This window comes from Pleurodeles waltl, chromosome 6 (assembly GCF_031143425.1).
Source record: "Pleurodeles waltl isolate 20211129_DDA chromosome 6, aPleWal1.hap1.20221129, whole genome shotgun sequence".
In the NCBI taxonomy this organism is placed as follows: Eukaryota; Metazoa; Chordata; class Amphibia; order Caudata; family Salamandridae; genus Pleurodeles; species Pleurodeles waltl.
In genome coordinates, this window is record NC_090445.1 from 1,650,759,362 (window position 1) to 1,650,780,420 (window position 21,059).

The following is a 21,059-nucleotide window of genomic DNA, read 5'->3' on the forward strand; positions in this document are numbered from 1 at the left end:
AGAGGGCTTGGGTGCTACCATAGCTTCTACCCCTGTCTGGTCTTGGTGGAATACGAGCATGCAGTATTATCAAGGAGATGCACAGAGTTATCGCTTCAGTCGAAAAACTCCATACATGGATAGCCAAAAGCATGTGAAACAATTATAGTGGTGACTTTGGGACTGGAATATTTGAGTGCAACCTTCAATGCAGCACTGCCCATTCTCACAGGAACCGACGCCACACCCACTCGAGAGACCACAAACACTCAGGAACTGCTCTAGTGCATTTCTGCTCAACGCCCGGTCCCTCTGCAAACACTCCACAGAAATCCTGGACACTATCACCACCCTCGCCCCGACATGACCTTCATCAGCGAGATGTGGCTCAACCCCTCGTCAACCTCCGACATCGCCACTGCAATGCCTGTCAGCTAGAAGATGGTACACCAAGACCGCCTCAACAAACACAGAGGAGGCTGCGCCATCGTCCACAAGGAGTCCATCTGATGCATCACCATTGATGACGACACCACGTGAATCATGGAACACCTCAACTTCCATCTCCAAACTGACACCCAGACAACCATCAGAGGCACCCCTTGTCTACAGACCGCTGGGACCTGTGTTCTGTAACACCATCTCCAAATTCATCACCCCTCTAGCTATCAACTCCCAGCCTTACATTCTACTCGGCGACCTCAACTTCCACCTCGAAGACCCCAACACTGCCAACTCACCAAACTCCTTGAAATATTGACTACAATCGGTTTCACCCAACTGGTCACTGACCCCGCACACAGCACAGGACACACACTGGACCTAATCGTCACATCCAGCGACAAAGTCAGCCATTTCACCAAACTCACCTGGACCAACCATGCCATCGTCCACTTCACCATCACACATTCCCCCTACAACACCACAAAGCCCCTGAGTTCGTTCCACCACAGCTGGAACAAAGTGACTGAGAAACAATGGACAGAGGTGCTCAACACCAGCCAGCCCTACGCTGCACCTTACCTGGAACAAGCCATCCAGAATTTTTTGAACTGCATCATCAAATGTGCCAACAGTTGCCACCATGAACCCAGCCAAAATCAGTAGATCATTACGACAAGCCAGCTGGTACACACCAGAACTCAGAAACATCAATCGCAAGCAACGGGAAAAACAGTGTCTCACCACCCACTGACTGATCTGCTTTCAAATCAGCCCTCAAAAGTACGCATCAAGGACACAAAACGAGATGCCCTCACAGACCGCATTGAAACACGTGCCAACCACACTAAGGAACTCCTCAGAATCGTTACAGAGTTCTCCTGCCTATCAGCCACTGAGAACACGGTTCGCCCTTCCCAAGAACACTGCGACACCCCATCGGAATACTTCCACAGCAAGATAGCCACCATCTACAAAAACGTCAACCCCCAACCCATCAACCTCAACAACCTTTGTTCACCCCCGGACACCAGCCACTCGATCTCAACATGGAACCTGCTCACCACACAGATCAACGCAGCCATCATGTTCTCCATCCACACCGGAGCACCCACGGACCCCTGCCCCTACCATTTCTTCAACCTCGGAACCAAAGAAATCAGTGCAGAACTCACCAACATCCTCAATGCCTCCATCACCAGCATGACTTTCCCCGATAGATGGAAACATGCCTAGGTCAGAACCCTCCTGAAGTAACCCTCTGCCAACTCCAGCAAACTCAAAAACTACCATCCATTCCGCTGCTTCCATTCCCCACCAACATCCTCGAGAAGGTACTCAATCACCAGCTCAGTGAACATCTAGGAAAAAACAACTTGCTCGATGACTCCCAATCTGGCTTCCGTGCCAACCACAGAAACGAGACAGTCCTGATTGCTACCACCGATGACATCAGATCCATTCTCGACAGGGGTGAAACAGCACCCCCGATCCTCCTCGACCTCTCATCGGCATTCAACACCATATCCCACCACGCCCTCATCAACTGACTCAACCACATCGGCGTCCGAGAGGACAACCTCAAATGGATCGCATCCTTCCTCACTGAATGAACTCAGAGAGTCTGCCTATCACCCTTCACCTGGGAACCCACGGGCATCATCTGCGGTGTACTCCAAAGATTGTTCCTTAGCCCCACCCTGTTCAGCACCTACATGACACCCCTTCCCGACATCGTAAGGACCCACTGACTCAGCATCAGATCCTGCACTGACAAAGCCCAACTCATCCTTTCTCTCACCGAAGACCCCTCCACCTCTAAAACAAACTCCCACAACGCCATGACCAGTGTCGCCGTCTGGATGAGACTCAACATGGACAAGAAGGAAGTTCTGGTCCTCAGGAAGAACACCTCTCCGTGGGATGACACCCTGTGGCCCCACTAACTCAGATCCAGACCAACAGACCACACTTGCAGCCTCAGCATCATACTTGATGGAAAACTCACCATGAAGCACCAAGTCTCCACAGTCGCCTCCTCCTATTTCCACACCCTCAGCATGCTACAAAAAATCTTCAGATGGATCCCCTTCAACACCAGAAAGACTGTCACCCACACCCTCTTCACCAGCCTGCTAGACTACGGAAACATGCTCTACACAGGCATTACCATCCAACCCCTGAAGAGACTCCAGACCATACAAAACACAGCGCCCTATCTCATCCTCAGCCTTCCCACAACGAACCTCATCATCCCACACCTCAGGAACCTCGATTTGCTCCCTGTCCAGAAAAGATGCCAGTTCAAAATACTGACACATCCCTACATGGCCCTACACAACCAGGGACCAGCATAAATCATCCACCACGTGAACGTCCACCAACCTGCCAGAAACCTGTGCTTGCTTCCTTGGCCCTCGCACACACACCCTGCATTCACCAAAGCCACTGCGGAGGTCGTTCCATTTCCTACTTCGCCACCAAGACCTGGAACGACCTACCCCATCACCCACAAACATCACCCTCACTGGTGGAGCTCATAAGGTGAATCAAGATCTGGCTATTCGACTGAGACCAGCGAAACCTCAGTACCCAGATACCCTCAGGGGTGGAGAGCAGCGCTTTATAAATGCTGATTGATTGATTAATTGAGTGTCATCACACCAGTTAGTCATGCAAATGGTACGACAAATGGCATGCCTGAAACACTTGTCCAAGAATGGAAACAGCATCCTACTTCCACCACTCAACCTTTGTACCACCACACCTTGCTGCACAATGCTTACCTCAAATTCTAGTGTGATGAGCAGTTCTAGTGAACAAGTTTGTTGGATGGCAGATGATAACTCATGTGTTTTCGACTGGTGCTTCACAGCAGACAGTTAACATTATTGTGAACAATGTTCTTGCCAAATTCTTGTAGATCACTGGCTAGTGTCCAGAACTTAAGTGCAATGAGAGTGCTAACATGCACTCAGTCTGTTTGGTGTGTGATTTGTACATTTTACTATTCTACTCATGTCTGCAGCCGTACGCTAAATTTCATGGGATAGATTGCTGGAATCTTTAGGCTCCAAATTACCCTTGTTACAAGTAAGTAATCTAACATGTCAAATGGGACACTGATGGCAAGTTGATTGTCACTAGCCTTTGTTTTCTTTTATTGAAGGAGGAGTCAAGGACATGGAGAATCATAGTCAGTTCGCGAGATGAGTCAGACTCAGGTGCTCTGGTTAAGTGCATTGTAGGAGGCTGGCCTGGCTTATAGTGAGTACCTTGTGTAACTTACACCTTGTGCCAGGTCCAGTTATCCCTTATTAGTAGAATAGAGGTGTTCTAGCAGCTTAGGCTGATAGAGGTAGCTATAGCAGTGCAGCTTGGGCTGAACTAGGAGACATGCAAAGCTCCTACTATACCACTTATATCATATAGCACTATATCATATGAAAACACAATACTCAGAGTTACTAAAAAATAAAGGTACTTTATTTTAGTGACAATATGCCAAAAGTATCTCAGAGGATATACTCCCTTAGGAGGTAAGTAATATACACAAAATATATGCACACAAACCAAAATCAGGTAAGTAACAGTTAGAAAAGTAGTGCAAACAATGTAGAATCACAATAGAATGCAATAGGGAGAAATAGGCCTAGGGGCAACACAAACCATATACTCCAAAAGTGGAATGCAAACCACGAATGGACCCCAGGCCTAGTGTAGTGCGTAGAGGGTCGCTGGGAGTGTAAGAAAACACTAAGTGTGTCCAAGATACCCCACCCCAAGACCCTGAAAAGTAGGAGTAAAGTTACCCTACTACCCCAGAAAGACAGTAAAGTCGAGATAGGGGATTCTGCAAGGACAACAACTGACTGCAAAACACTGAAGACGGATTCCTGGACCTGAGGACCTGTTAAGGAAGGGGACCAAGTCCAAGAGTCACGCAAGTGTCCAGGTGGGGCAGGAGCCCACTAAACCCCGGATGAAGTTGCAAAAGGGCTGCCTCAGGGTGGAAGATGCCGAAGATTCTGCAACAACGGAAGGTGCCAGGAACTTCTCCTTTGGTCAGAAGATGTCCCACGGTGTGCTGGAGGTTGCAGAGTAGTTTCCACACAGAAAGACTGCAAACAAGCCTTGCTAGCTGCAAGAGTCGCGGTTGAGGATTTTGGGTGCTGCTAGGGCCCAGGAAGGACCAGAAGGTCGCCCCTTGGAGGAGGAGACAGAGGGGCCACTCAGTAACACACAGAGCCCACGCTGAAGCAGGCAGCACCCGCAGAAGTACCTGAACAGGCACTTAGAAGATCTGAGGACATCGGTCGACTCAGAGTCACAAAAGGGGGTCCCACGACGTCGGAGTCCAACTCAGTGAGTTGGGCAATGCAGGACGGAGTGCTGGGGACCTGGGCTAGGCTATGCACAAAGGAAGTCTTGCAAAAGTGCACAGAAGCCAGAGCAGCTGCAGTTCACGCAGTACACAGGATTACTGTCTGACGTGGGGGGGCAAGGACTTACCTCCACCAAATTTGGACAGAAGGGCCACTGGACTGTCGAAGACACTTGGACCGAGCTCCTGTGTACCAGCGACTATGCTCGTCAGGATGAGAGGGGACCCAGAGGACCGGTGATGCAGAAGTTTGGTGCTTGCGTTTGCAGGGGGAAGATTCCGTCGACTCACAGGAGATTTCTTCTTGGCTTCCAGTGCAGGGTGAAGGCAGACACCCGTCAGAGCATGCACCACCAGGAAACAGTCGAGAAAGCCGGAAGGATGAGGCGCTACAATGTTGCTGGTAGTCTTCTTGCTACTTTGTTGCGTTTATGCAGGCGTCCTGGAGCAGTCAGCGGTCGATCCTTGGCAGAAGTCGAAGAGGAAAGTGCAGAGGAACTCTGGTGAGCTCTTGCATTCGTTTTCTGGTGAGATGCCAACAGGATAGACCCTAAATAGCCCACAGAGGAGGATTGGCTACTGAGAAAGGTAAGCACCTATCAGGAGGGGTCTGTGACGTCACCTGCTGACACTGGCCACTCAGAGCTGTCCATTGTGCCCTCACACCTCTACATCCAAGATGGCAGAGGTCTGGGACACACTGGAGGAGCTCTGGGCACCTCCCCTGGGAGGTGCTGGTCAGGGGAGTGGTCACTCCCCTTTCCTTTGTCCACTTTCGCGCCAGAGCAGGGCTGGGGTATCCCTGAACCGGTGTAGACTGGCTTGTGCAGAGAGGGCACCATCTGTGCCCTTCAAAGCATTTCCAGAGGCCAGGAGAGGCTACTCCTCCCACGCCCTTCACAGCTATTTCCAAAGGGAGAGGGTGTAACACCCTCCCTCAGAGGAAATCCATTTTTCTGCCTTCCTGGGACCAGGCTGCCCAGGCCACAGGGGGGCAGAAACCTGTCTGAGGGGTTGGCAGCAGCAGTAGCTGCAGTGGAGACCCCAGAAAGTTAGTTTGGCAGTACCCAGGCTCTGTGCTGGAGACCCGGGGAGGCATGGAATTGTACATTGTCCAATTGACAATTCCATGATCCTAGACATGTTACATGGCCATGTTCAGAGTTACCATTGTGACGCTACATATAGGTAGTGACCTATATGTAGTGCACGCGTGTAATGGTGTCCCCGCACTCACAAAGTCCGGGGAACTTGCCCTGAACAATGTGGGGGCACCTTGGCTAGTGCCAGGGTGCCCACACACTAAGTAACTTTGCACCTAATCTTCACTAAGTGAGGGTTAGACATATAGGTGACTAATAAGTTACGTAAGTGCAGTATAAAATGGCTGTGAAATAACGTGGACGTTATTTCACTCAGGCTGCAGTGGAAGTCCTGTGTAAGAATTGTCTGAGCTCCCTATGGGTGGCAAAAGAAATGCTGCAACCCATAGGGATCTCCTGGACCCCAATACCCTGGGTACCTAGGTACCGTATACAAGGGAATTATAAGCGTGTTCCAGTGTGCCAATGAGAATTGGTAAAATTAGTAACTAGCCTGCAGTGACAATTTTAAAAGCAGAGAGAGCATAAACACTGCGGTTCTGGTTTGCAGAGCCTCAGTGATACAGTTAGACACCACACAGGGAACACATACAGACCACAAACTTATGAGCACAGGGGTCCTGGCTAGCAGGATCCCAGTGACACATATCAAACATACCGACAACAACGTTTTTTTTTTTACTATGAGCACTGGGCCCTGGCTAGCAGGATACCAGTGAGACAGTAAAAACACCCTGACATATACTCACAAACATGCCAAAAGTGGGGGTAACAAGGCTAGAAAGAGGCTACCTTCCTACACAACCCCACCTCCCCCAAACGAAGGACAATAAGGCTAACCTTGGCCAGTTAAGTCTTTATTGTCTGAGTGGTGATAATTGGAGAGTAGCTCTGCAATAGATTGGTTACTCCCTTTATCATCCACTATATGGTTACTTCCCTGTGGGGATGTAAACCACCCTGTTTGAAGTTTTTTAGCTAGCCAACAATGTTATATTCTCAGTGTTCCTATTAGTATGTTTAAGTTTAGAGCAGTGGGAATTGTTCACTGGACCTATATCAAGTGATGAGAATGCCAGAAAGGGATGCTGTCTCAGTAAAGCCATAGCTGGGCAAAAACATTTTTCCATATGGCTGTAAGAGAGAACAGGGTTGCTGTTTCTCTTGGGTTGGGGCAGGGATGCTGCCCTATGAGCTCCACACTAAGGCAGGGCTGCTGTCCTAAGTGTTGTGAGACAGTGCAGGGTTGTTGCACTAAAGTTTCTCTGGGAGGGTTGGAGGGATGCTCCATGTTAACTAAAATGGTGCACTTTTACTCACCAATATTAGTTATCCCACAGAGAGGTTCTTCCACCTCAGGGAGTACAGCGGTGCTAGCTGATGGTTCCCTTGGTATAGGTGCCACCCCAGGAGACGTTTCTCCCACCACAGGAATGGTATCCTGAATGGCAGGGTTGGGTAGGGGATACTTTGCTGCCCTTTTCACCTGTTGTTGGAGAGGGATCCTGACTTTTCAGGCCTTTTTCTCTCCTTTGCTTTTTCATTTCAGCTGAAATGAGAGGAAACAATTCCTCAGGGATACCCAGCATGGCTGCATGGGTATTAAACTCTACCTCAGCCCAACCTGAGGCCTCTAGGTAATTACCTAAGAGACAGTCTACAGGTAAGCTAGGTGATACTACCACCTGCTTAGGGCCAGTAACTCCACCCCAACTAAACTGAATTATAGCTAAGGGAAGGAACTTAGTGGAGTTAATACATCAATAATCTTGTACTGTTGTCCAATGATGTGTTGTGGAGGAGACACTAGGGCCCATATTTATACTTTTTGACGCTAAACTGCGCTAACGCAGTTTAGCGTCAAAAGATTTAGCGCCGTCTAACGCCATTCTGAAGCGCCATGCGGGCGCCGTATTTATGGAATGGCGTTAGCCGGCGCAAGCAGACCGGCGCTGCCTGGTGTGCGTGGAAAAAAACCACGTAGACCAGGCAGCGCCGGCACTGGGAAAAAATGACGTTAGGGCGTCTTAAAATGGGGCAAGTCAGGTTGAGGCAAAAGAATCGCCTCAACCCGATTTGCGCCATTTTTTTACGACGCCCAGACGCCATTTCATGACTCCTGTCTTAGTAAAGACAGGAGTCATGCCCCCTTGCCCAATGGCAATGCCCAGGGGACTTGTGTCCCCTGGCCATGGTCATTGGGCATAGTGGCATGTAGGGGGGCACAAATAAGGCCCCCCTATGCCACCCAAAAAAAATTAAAAAATATAAAAAATTATACTTACCTGAACTTACCTGAATGTCCCTGGGGTGGGTCCCTCCATCCTTGGGTGTCCTCCTGGGGTGGGCAGGGGTGGCAGGGGGGGGTCCCTGGGGGCAGGGGAGGGCACCTGTGGGCTCATTTTGAGCCCACAGGCCCCTTAACGCCTACCCTGACCCAGGCGTTAAATAGTGGCGCAAATGCGGGGTTTTTTGACCCGCCACCTCCCGGGCGTGATTTTTGCCCGGGAGTATAAATACGACGCATTTGCGTCGCCGTCATTTTTTTAGACGGGAACGCCTTCCTTGCATCTCATTAACGCAAGGAAGGCGTTCACGCAAAAAAATGACGCTATTTGCCCATACTTTGGCGCTAGACGCGTCTAACGCCAAAGTATAAATATGGCGTTCGTTTTGCGCCGAATTTGCGTCGAAAAAAACGACGCAAATTCGGCGCAAACGGAGTATAAATACGGGCCTAGGTTTTCAGTCACCAAAGTGATACTGGCACCCGTGTCCCTGTAGGCCTGAGCCTCAACACTATTGAAACCGTCTGCCTGTACTTATCCATTGTAAGGGGACAAGCAGCCAGTGTGGCAAGGCCAATGCCACCAGGTGTGACAGAAACTGTCTTGGGACTGACTACCCCAGTTTCTATGATGGACTCATAAGTGAACCCAACTACACCTTTACTTTGACTGTTGCCAGCAGTCCCACCACTATTACCACTACTGCTAGGGGCACTAGAGTCTGATGTATTAGTGGTGGTAGGCTAAGGGTGTTTACCTGGGCAGGACTTATCCCCTGGCCTATGGCATTTATTTTTACACACATAGCACCAAGGCTTTTTAATGTGTGTGTTTTGTGAAGAAGAGGAAGAAGATGATTTATCCCCACCCCCTGACGAGTGTTTAGGATTTGAAGAAGGATCTTTGGTTTTACCTTTATCCCCATGCTTATCCTGAGATTTCTCATCATCTTTCTTCTTGCCATCCTTGTCACCTCCTGTATGAACTTTTCTGTTCACTCTTGTTCTGACCCATTTGTCTGCCTTCTTTCCCAATTCTTGGGGAGAGGTCAGATCTGAGTCTACCAAGTACTGGTGCAACAAATCAGACACACAATTGTTCAAAATATGCTCTCTCAGGATTAGATTATACAGGCTTTCATAGTCAGTCACCTTACTGCCATATAACCAACCCTCCAAGGCCTTCACTGAACAGTCTACAAAGTCTGTCCAGTCTTGAGAGGACTATTTTCTGGTGTCTCTGAACTTAATCCTGTATTGTTCAGTGGTTAAGCCAAATCAATCCAAGAGTGCATCCTTCAAAACTTTGTAATTATTAGCATCACTTTCTCTGACAGTAAGGAGCCTATCCCTACCCTTACCAGTGAAAGATAGCCACAAGATAGCAGCCCACTGCCTTTGAGGCACCAACTGTACCATACAGGCCCTCTCAAGTGCAGCAAACCACTTGTTAATGCCATCCCCCTCCTTGTAAGGTGGGACTATCTTATGCAGGTTTCTGGAATCTTGCTCTCTAACAGGATTGCTATCAGAAACACTGCTGCTGCCACCATGGGGAACTAACCCCAATCTCTGTCTTTCCCTCTCTACATCCAGGGATTCCCTGTCTAAGGCCAGCTGCTGCTGTTTAATCTTCAGCATGGCCTCTTCCATCCTCAGCTTTTTGAGTTCCCTTTCCATTAAGTTATTGTAAAGAAATGGCTCCCTGTTGCAGTTACCCCCCACATTTTGCCTGATACTGATGCTGACTTGACTGAGAAGTGTGCTGGGACCCTGCTAACCAGGCCCCAGCACCAGTGTTCCTTCACCTAAAATGTACCATTGTATCCACAATTGGCACACCCTGGCATTCAGATAAGTCCCTTGTAACTGGTACTCCTAGTACCAAGGGCCCTGATGCCAAGAAAGGTCTCTAAGGGCTGCAGCATGTCTTATGCCACCCTAGAGACCCCTCACTCAGCACAGACACACTGCTTACAAGCCTGTGTGTGCTAGTGAGAACAAAATGAGTAAGTCGACATGGCACTCCCCTCAGGGTGCCATGCCAGCCTCTCACTGCCTATGCAGTATAGGTAAGACACCCCTCTAGCAGGCCTTACAGCCCTAAGGCAGGGTGCACTATACCATAGGTGAGGGTACCAGTGCATGAGCATGGTACCCCTACAGTGTCTAAACAAAACCTTAGACATTGTAAGTGCAGGGTAGCCATAAGAGTATATGGTCTGGGAGTCTGTCAAACACGAACTCCACAGCACCATAATGGCTACACTGAAAACTGGGAAGTTTGGTATCAAACTTCTCAGCACAATAAATGCACACTGATGCCAGGGTAAATTTTATTGTAAAATACACCACAGAGGGCACCTTAGAGGTGCCCCCTGAAACTTAACCGACTGTCTGTGTAGGCTGACTAGTTCCAGCAGCCTGCCACACCAGAGACATGTTGCTGGCCCCATGGGGAGAGTGCCTTTGTCACTCTGAGGCCAGTAACAAAGCCTGCACTGGGTGGAGATGCTAACACCTCCCCCAGGCAGGAGCTGTGACACCTGGCGGTGAGCCTCAAAGGCTCACCCCTTTGTCACAGCCCAGCAGGGCACTCCAGCTTAGTGGAGTTGCCCGCCCCCTCCGGCCACGGCCCCCACTTTTGGCGGCAAGGCTGGAGGGAACAAAGAAAACAACAAGGAGGAGTCACTGGCCAGTCAGGACAGCCCCTAAGGTGTCCTGAGCTGAGGTGACTCTGACTTTTAGAAATCCTCCATCTTGCAGATGGAGGATTCCCCCAATAGGGTTAGGATTGTGACCTCCTCCCCTTGGGAGGAGGCACAAAGAGGGTGTACCCACCCTCAGGGCTAGTAGCCATTGGCTACTAACCCCCCAGACCTAAACACGCCCTTAAATTTAGTATTTAAGGGCTACCCTGAACCCTAGAAAATTAGATTCCTGCAACTACAAGAAGAAGGACTGCCTAGCTGAAAAACCCCTGCAGAGGAAGACCAGAAGACAACAACTGCCTTGGCTCCAGAAACTCACCGGCCTGTCTCCTGCCTTCCAAAGATCCTGCTCCAGCGACGCCTTCCAAAGGGACCAGCGACCTCGACATCCTCTGAGGACTGCCCCTGCTTCGAAAAGACAAGAAACTCCCGAGGACAGCGGACCTGCTCCAAGAAAAGCTGCAACTTTGTTTCCAGCAGCTTTAAAGAACCCTGCAAGCTCCCCGCAAGAAGCGTGAGACTTGCAACACTGCACCCGGCGACCCCGACTCGGCTGGTGGCGATCCAATACCTCAGGAGGGACCCCAGGACTACTCTGATACTGTGAGTACCAAAACCTGTCCCCCCTGAGCCCCCACAGCGCCGCCTGCAGAGGGAATCCCGAGGCTTCCCCTGACCGCGACTCTTTGAATCCTAAAGTCCCGACACCTGGGAGAGACCCTGCACCCGCAGCCCCCAGGACCTGAAGGACCGGACTTTCACTGGAGGAGTGACCCCCAGGAGTCCCTCTCCCTTGACCAAGTGGAGGTTTCCCCGAGGAACCCCCCCCTTGCCTGCCTGCAGCGCTGAAGAGATCCCGAGATCTCTCATAGACTAACATTGAAAACCCGACGCTTGTTTCTACACTGCACCCGGCCGCCCCCGCGCTGCTGAGGGTGAAATTTCTGTGTGGACTTGTGTCCCCCCCGGTGCCCTACAAAACCCCCCTGGTCTGCCCTCCGAAGACGCGGGTACTTACCTGCAAGCAGACCGGAACCGGGGCACCCCCGTCTCTCCATTCTAGCCTATGTGTTTTGGGCACCACTTTGAACTCTGCACCTGACCGGCCCTGAGCTGCTGGTGTGGTGACTTTGGGGTTGCTCTGAACCCCCAACGGTGGGCTACCTTGGACCAAGAACTAAGCCCTGTAAGTGTCTTACTTACCTGGTTAACCTAACAAATACTTACCTCCCCTAGGAACTGTGAAAATTGCACTGTGTCCACTTTTAAAACAGCTATTTGTGAATAACTTGAAAAGTATACATGCAATTTTTATGATTTAAAGTTCCTAAAGTACTTACCTGCAATACCTTTCGAATGAGATATTACATGTAGAATTTGAACCTGTGGTTCTTAAAATAAACTAAGAAAAGATATTTTTCTATACAAAAACCTATTGGCTGGATTTGTCTCTGAGTGTGTGTACCTCATTTATTGTCTATGTGTATGTACAACAAATGCTTAACACTACTCCTTGGATAAGCCTACTGCTCGACCACACTACCACAAAATAGAGCATTAGTATTATCTATTTTTACCACTATTTTACCTCTAAGGGGAACCCTTGGACTCTGTGCATGCTATTCCTTACTTTGAAATAGCACATACAGAGCCAACTTCCTACATTGGTGGATCAGCGGTGGGATACAAGACTTTGCATTTGCTGGACTACTCAGCCAATACCTGATCACACGACAAATTCCAAAATTGTCATTAGAAATTCATTTTTGCAAATTTGAAATTTTTCTAAATTCTTAAAAGTCCTGCTAGGGCCTTGTGTGTTAAGTCCCTGTTTAGCATTGTCTTTTTAGAGTTTAAAAGTTTGTTAAAAGTTTGAATTAGATTCTAGAAACAGTTTTAGATTCTTAAAAAAGTATTCCAACTCTTAGCAGAATAATGTCTGATACAGAGATGCAGGTGGTGGAACTCGACACCACACCTTACCTCCATCTTAAGATGAGGGAGCTAAGGTCTCTCTGTAATATAAAGAAAATAACCATTGGCTCCAGACCTACCAAAATTCAGCTCCAGGAGCTGTTGGCAGAGTTTGAAAAAGCCAACCCCTCTGAGGATGACTTCACAGAGGAGGAGATTAGTGACTTGGAGGGCAATTCCCCCCTTCCAGTCCTAAATAGGGAGAACAGGGCCTCTCAAGCCCTGTCTCCAAAAATGATAGTCAGAAATGTTGCTTCCCTCACAGGAGGATCCAGCATTTCTGAAATCACTGAGGATAACTCCAGTGAAGATGACCCCCTGTTAGCCAGGATGGTCAAAAGATTGGCTTTGGAAAAGCAGCTCCTAGCCATAGAAAGGGAAAGAAAAGAGATGGGCCTAGGTCCCATCGATGGTGGCAGCAACTTAAATAGGGTCAGAGATTCTCCTGACATCCTAAAAATCCCCAAAGGGATTGTAACAAAATATGAAGATGGTGATGACATCACCAAATGGTTCACAGCTTTTGAGAGGGCTTGTGTAACCAGAAAAGTAAACAGATCTCACTGGGGTGCTCTCCTTTGGGAAATGTTCACTGGAAAGTGTAGGGATAGACTCCTCACACTCTCTGGAAAAGATGCAGAATCTTATGACCTCATGAAGGGTACCCTGATTGAGGGCTTTGGATTCTCCACTGAGGAGTATAGAATTAGATTCAGGGGGGCTCAAAAATCCTCGAGCCAGACCTGGGTTGATTTTGTAGACTACTCAGTAAAAACACTAGATGGTTGGTTAACTGGAAATGAAGTGTGTGACTATGTTGGGCTTTATAATTTGTTTATGAAAGAACACATTTTAAGTAACTGCTTCAATGAAAAGTTGCATCAGTATCTGGTAGACCTAGGTCCAATTTCTCCCCAAGAATTGGGAAAGAAGGCAGACCACTGGGTCAAGACTAGGGTAACCAAAACTTCCACTGGGGGTGACCAAAAGAAAGGGGTTACAAAAACTCCCCAGGAGAAAGTGGGTGACACTAGAAACAAAGAAAAAGAGTCCTCTGTAGGCCCCCAAAAACCAGAACAGGTGGGTGGGCCCCAAGACACAACCCAAAACAAAGGTGGGTACCAGGGTAAGAACTGGGATGCCACTAAGGCATGGTGCCACAACTGTAAACAGTCTGGGCACCACACCAAGGACACTTCTTGTCCCAAAAACAAACCCCAGAACAAAATTCCAGGGGTAACCAGTGTAGCCATGGGAGATGACTCCTCAGATGAGGAGGTCTTCCTAGCCTTCAACTGGAAACAGGGCCCAACAGGTGAGTTGGAGATTCCAGAGGGAAGTAGACACTTCCACCACCTACTGGTGAATGGAATCCCAACCACTGCCCTGAGAGACACTTGTGCCAGTCACACTATTGTGCATGACAGGCTGGTGCTCTCAAACCAGTACATCCCAGGTGAGACTGCCAGGGTAAGAGTTAGCCTAGACAGGGTCACTAAGAGGCCTGTGGCTTTAGTGCCCATAGAAGTGGGTGGCACTCTTAGCTGGAGAAGGGTAGTAGTCAGTACAGACCTCCCCCTTGATTGTCTCCTTGGAAATGACTACCCAGAGGTTAGTCAGAGCCCAAGAGAGGAACTGGTCCGGTGCCAGTCCTCTCCCAAGGATTCTGGAAGTCCTGCCTCTGCAGTAAATGCAAGCAGGCCCCAGAAGAAGAAGAAAAGAAAACAGAATAGGAAGGGTGGACAACCTTTAGCCAAGGTTACAGCAAGCCAAGGAGATTCTGCTCCAGTAGGGGAGAACTCCAAAAATGGCCCTGATAAAGTCCAACCTGACCCACAAGAAGTCCTGGCTAGTCAGGCAACTGTTAAACCTGAGTGGGTGGCTCCTCAGCTAACAGAAGAAAGAGTGGAAGAAGGGTGTTTACTACAAGATGTGGTAACCCCCCACTCTAATACAGCAGACAGGCAACCTGAACCCAAAGAAGCCTGTAACTTAGCCCCTTCCCTTTTAGGTGAAGAGCTAAAGGTGTGGTTCTGGGCACTGACAGCTGTCAGTGGCCTCTGCTGGGTGTTAGCCTTTATGGCTGCACTATCCTTAGCATGGTGGTCTGACCCCATGCCAAATAGCAAGTTAGGCCCCCTGACCCTATTGGTCATGGTGGGGTTACTCCAGCTCTGGGTAACCTCTCTGGGTAAGCTAGGGGTAACCCTGGCCAAGATAAGATTAGCAGAGGTGGATACCTCTAAGACCAAAATAGAAAGGATGGGTGGAGACATTGAAGAGGCAGACAAGAGGCAATTCAGACTAGGTCCTATCACTGTGGAAGTGGGTCAGTTCCCCAAAGGGAATGACCTGAACAGAAGGATGTAAGGCAGAGTAGGCCCTGCAACTAACCAGCCTATTTCTCCTACTCTTCCTCGCCTGACAGACTAGGAAGACTCTCCCAGCTTGGGCTGAGTCTCCTGACCTGTAGGCTGGGGGGGGCTTGTGTAAAGAAATGGCTCCCTGTTGCAGTTACCCCCCACTTTTTGCCTGATACTGATGCTGACTTGACTGAGAAGTGTGCTGGGACCCTGCTAACCAGGCCCCAGCACCAGTGTTCCTTCACCTAAAATGTACCATTGTATCCACAATTGGCACACCCTGGCATTCAGATAAGTCCCTTGTAACTGGTACTCCTAGTACCAAGGGCCCTGATGCCAAGAAAGGTCTCTAAGGGCTGCAGCATGTCTTATGCCACCCTAGAGACCCCTCACTCAGCACAGACACACTGCTTACAAGCCTGTGTGTGCTAGTGAGAACAAAATGAGTAAGTCGACATGGCACTCCCCTCAGGGTGCCATGCCAGCCTCTCACTGCCTATGCAGTATAGGTAAGACACCCCTCTAGCAGGCCTTACAGCCCTAAGGCAGGGTGCACTATACCATAGGTGAGGGTACCAGTGCATGAGCATGGTACCCCTACAGTGTCTAAACAAAACCTTAGACATTGTAAGTGCAGGGTAGCCATAAGAGTATATGGTCTGGGAGTCTGTCAAACACGAACTCCACAGCACCATAATGGCTACACTGAAAACTGGGAAGTTTGGTATCAAACTTCTCAGCACAATAAATGCACACTGATGCCAGGGTACATTTTATTGTAAAATACACCACAGAGGGCACCTTAGAGGTGCCCCCTGAAACTTAACCGACTGTCTGTGTAGGCTGACTAGTTCCAGCAGCCTGCCACACCAGAGACATGTTGCTGGCCCCATGGGGAGAGTGCCTTTGTCACTCTGAGGCCAGTAACAAAGCCTGCACTGGGTGGAGATGCTAACACCTCCCCCAGGCAGGAGCTGTGACACCTGGCGGTGAGCCTCAAAGGCTCACCCCTTTGTCACAGCCCAGCAGGGCACTCCAGCTTAGTGGAGTTGCCCGCCCCCTCCGGCCACGGCCCCCACTTTTGGCGGCAAGGCTGGAGGGAACAAAGAAAACAACAAGGAGGAGTCACTGGCCAGTCAGGACAGCCCCTAAGGTGTCCTGAGCTGAGGTGACTCTGACTTTTAGAAATCCTCCATCTTGCAGATGGAGGATTCCCCCAATAGGGTTAGGATTGTGACCTCCTCCCCTTGGGAGGAGGCACAAAGAGGGTGTACCCACCCTCAGGGCTAGTAGCCATTGGCTACTAACCCCCCAGACCTAAACACGCCCTTAAATTTAGTATTTAAGGGCTACCCTGAACCCTAGAAAATTAGATTCCTGCAACTACAAGAAGAAGGACTGCCTAGCTGAAAAACCCCTGCAGAGGAAGACCAGAAGACAACAACTGCCTTGGCTCCAGAAACTCACCGGCCTGTCTCCTGCCTTCCAAAGATCCTGCTCCAGCGACGCCTTCCAAAGGGACCAGCGACCTCGACATCCTCTGAGGACTGCCCCTGCTTCGAAAAGACAAGAAACTCCCGAGGACAGCGGACCTGCTCCAAGAAAAGCTGCAACTTTGTTTCCAGCAGCTTTAAAGAACCCTGCAAGCTCCCCGCAAGAAGCGTGAGACTTGCAACACTGCACCGGGCGACCCCGACTCGGCTGGTGGCGATCCAACACCTCAGGAGGGACCCCAGGACTACTCTGATACTGTGAGTACCAAAACCTGTCCCCCCTGAGCCCCCACAGCGCCGCCTGCAGAGGGAATCCCGAGGCTTCCCCTGACCGCGACTCTTTGAATCCTAAAGTCCCGACACCTGGGAGAGACCCTGCACCCGCAGCCCCCAGGACCTGAAGGACCGGACTTTCACTGGAGGAGTGACCCCCAGGAGTCCCTCTCCCTTGACCAAGTGGAGGTTTCCCCGAGGAACCCCCCCCTTGCCTGCCTGCAGCGCTGAAGAGATCCCGAGATCTCTCATAGACTAACATTGAAAACCCGACGCTTGTTTCTACACTGCACCCGGCCGCCCCCGCGCTGCTGAGGGTGAAATTTCTGTGTGGACTTGTGTCCCCCCCGGTGCCCTACAAAACCCCCCTGGTCTGCCCTCCGAAGACGCGGGTACTTACCTGCAAGCAGACCGGAACCGGGGCACCCCCGTCTCTCCATTCTAGCCTATGTGTTTTGGGCACCACTTTGAACTCTGCACCTGACCGGCCCTGAGCTGCTGGTGTGGTGACTTTGGGGTTGCTCTGAACCCCCAACGGTGGGCTACCTTGGACCAAGAACTAAGCCCTGTAAGTGTCTTACTTACCTGGTTAACCTAACAAATACTTACCTCCCCTAGGAACTGTGAAAATTGCACTGTGTCCACTTTTAAAACAGCTATTTGTGAATAACTTGAAAAGTATACATGCAATTTTTATGATTTAAAGTTCCTAAAGTACTTACCTGCAATACCTTTCGAATGAGATATTACATGTATAATTTGAACCTGTGGTTCTTAAAATAAACTAAGAAAAGATATTTTTCTATACAAAAACCTATTGGCTGGATTTGTCTCTGAGTGTGTGTACCTCATTTATTGTCTATGTGTATGTACAACAAATGCTTAACACTACTCCTTGGATAAGCCTACTGCTCGACCACACTACCACAAAATAGAGCATTAGTATTATCTATTTTTACCACTATTTTACCTCTAAGGGGAACCCTTGGACTCTGTGCATGCTATTCCTTACTTTGAAATAGCACATACAGAGCCAACTTCCTACAGTTATCCTCAGGGTGGGAGGCTTGGGAATGTTTAGATACAGAGGAGATTTGGAAATTGAGTAAGACCTGTCCCTAACGGGCTGGACCCTAGTAACCTGGCCTTTAGGAGTGAAAGATGCCTTACTAATGTGTGACGCTCTCCCACTACCAGTGCCACTAGGTGGCCTGCTAGATGGCAGGTCTTTGTAAGAACCCTCCCCAATCTCTTCAGGGAACTCCTCTGAGTCTGACTGGGCACCCTCCCCTTCTACCTCTTGTCCCTGGGACGGACCAGACTGGTTCTTGTCATTCTCTAGAAGAAGGTTGAAGAGAAAGTCTTTGGTAGGATTCTTACCAATGCTTAAACCTCTTTCTATGCAGCGACCCCTCAAACTTTTAAAGTTTAAACTCTCATAGGTTGCTTGAACAATTTTGGGAGTGAGATATACTACAGACATGATAGAAAAGGTTTAAGACAGAGAGAGAAAACGTTTTAGAACTTTTGAAAGCACAGAGAATTTTTTTTTTTCAAACTTTTTGAAAACTTTAAAAAGTTTTCAGAACTTTTCAGAAACTTTGTAGAAAGTTTTAGAGCAGAACAGCAAACTTTTCTGGTTCAATGTGCATATATTGAAATATTTGGTATATATTTTTCTCATGTACAGTACCAATGATGAAGTGGTAAAGCAGTTACAAGTACTTATCCCACCATTGCACCACCAATGTAGGAGGCTGGCTTGGCTTATAGTGGGTACCTTGTGGTACCTACACCTTGTGCCAGGTCCAGTTATCCCTTATTAGTAGAATAGAGGTGTTCTAGCGGCTTAGGCTGATAGAGGTAGCTATAGTAGAGCAACTTAGGCTGAACTAGGAGACATGGAAAGCTCCTACTATACCACCTGTATCATATAGCACTATATCATAAAAAAACACAATACTCAGAGTTACTAAAAAATAAAGGTACTTTATTTTAGTGACAATATGCCAAAAGTATCCCAGAGGATATTCTGTCTTAGGAGGTAAGTAATATACACAAAATATATGCACCCAAACCAAAATCAGGTAAGTAACAGATAGAAAAGTAGTGCAAACAATGTAGAATCACAATAGAATGCAATAGGGAGAAATAGGCCTAGGGCAACACAAACCATACACTCCACAAGTGGAATGCGAACCACGAATGGACCCCAGGCCTAGTGTAGTGTGTAGAGGGTCGCTGGGAGTGTAAGAAAACACTAAGGGTGTCCAAGATACTCCACCCCAAGACCCTGAAAAGTAGGAGTAAAGCTACCCTACTACCCCAGAAAGACAGTAAAGTCGAGATAGGGGATTCTGCAAGGACAACAACTGACTGCAAAACACTGAAGACAGATTCCTGGACCTGTAAAGGAAGGGGACCAAGTCCAAAAGTCATGCAAGTGTCCAGGGGGGGCAAGAGCCCACTAAACCCCTGATGAAGTTGCAAAAGGGCTGCCTCCGGGTGGAAGAAGCCGAAGATTCTGCAACAATGGAAGGTGCCAGGAACTTCTCCTTTGGTCAGAAGATGTCCCACGGCGTGCTGGAGGTTGCAGAGTTGCTTCCACGCAGAAAGACTACAAACAAGCCTTGCTAGCTGCAAGAGTCGCGTTGAGGATTTTGGGTGCTGCTAGGGCCCAGGAAGGACCAGGAGGTCGCACCTTGGAGGAGGAGACAGATGGGGCGCTCAGCAACACAGAGAGCTCATGAAGAAGCAGGCAGCACCCACAGAAGTACCTGAACAGGCACTTAGAAGATCTGAGGACACTGGTCGACTCAGATTCACAAAAGAGGGTCCCACGGCATCGGAGTCCAACTCAGCAAATTGGGCAATGCAGGACGGAGTGCTGGGGACCTGGGCTAGGCTGTGCAAGAAGGAAGTCTTGCAAAAGTGCACAGAAGCCCGAGCAGCTGCAGTTCACGCAGTGCACAGGATTACTTTCTGGCGTGGGGAGTGGGGAGGCAAGGACTTACCTCCACCAAATTTGGACAGAAGGGCCACTGGACTGTCGAAGACACTTGGACCGAGCTCCTGTGTTCCAGGGACCACGCTCGTCAGGAGGAGAGGGGACCCAGAGGACCGGTGATGCAGAAGTTTGGTGCCTGCATTAGCAGGGGGAAGATTCCGTCGACCCACGGGAGATTTCTTCTTGGCTTCCAGTGCAGGGTGACGGCAGACAGCCCTCAGAGCATGCACCACCAGGAAATAGTCGAGAAAGCCGTCAGGATGAGGCGCTACAATGTTGCTGGTAGTCTTCTTGCTACTTTGTTGTGGTCATGCAGGCGTCCTGGAGTAGTCAGCGGTCGATCCTTGGCAGAAGTCGAAGAGGGAAGTGCAGAGGAACTCTGGTGAGCTCTTGCATTCGTTATCTGGTGAGATACCCACAGGAGAGACACTCAATAGCCCACAGAGGAGGATTGGCTACTAAGAAAGGTAAGCACCTATCAGGAGGGGTATCTGATGTCACCTGCTGGCACTGGCCACTCAGAGCTGTCTATTGTGCCCTCACACCTCTACATCCAAGATGGCAAAGGTCTGGGACACACTGGAGGAGCTCTGGGCACCTCTCCTGGGAGGTGCTGGTCAGGGGAGTGGTCACTTCCCTTTCCTTTGTCCAGTTTCGTGCCAGAGCAGGGCTGGGGGATCCCTGAACCGGTGTAGACTGGCTTATGCAGAGAGGGCACCATCTGTGCCCTTCAAAGCATTTCCAGAGACCAGGAGAGGCTACTCCTCCCAGGCCCTTCACCCTATTTCCAAAGGGAGAGGGTGTAACACCCTCCCTCAGAGGAAATCCTTTGTTCTGACTTCCTGGGACCAGGCTGCCCAGGCCCCCAGAAACCTGTCTGAGGGTTGGCAGCAGCAGTAGCTGCAGTGGAGACCCCGGAAATTTAGTTTGGCAGTACCCGGGCTCTGTGCTGGAGACCCAGGGATATATGGAATTTTCACCCCAATACCAGAATGGTTTTGGGGTGACAATTCCATGATCCTAGACATGTTACATGGCCATGTT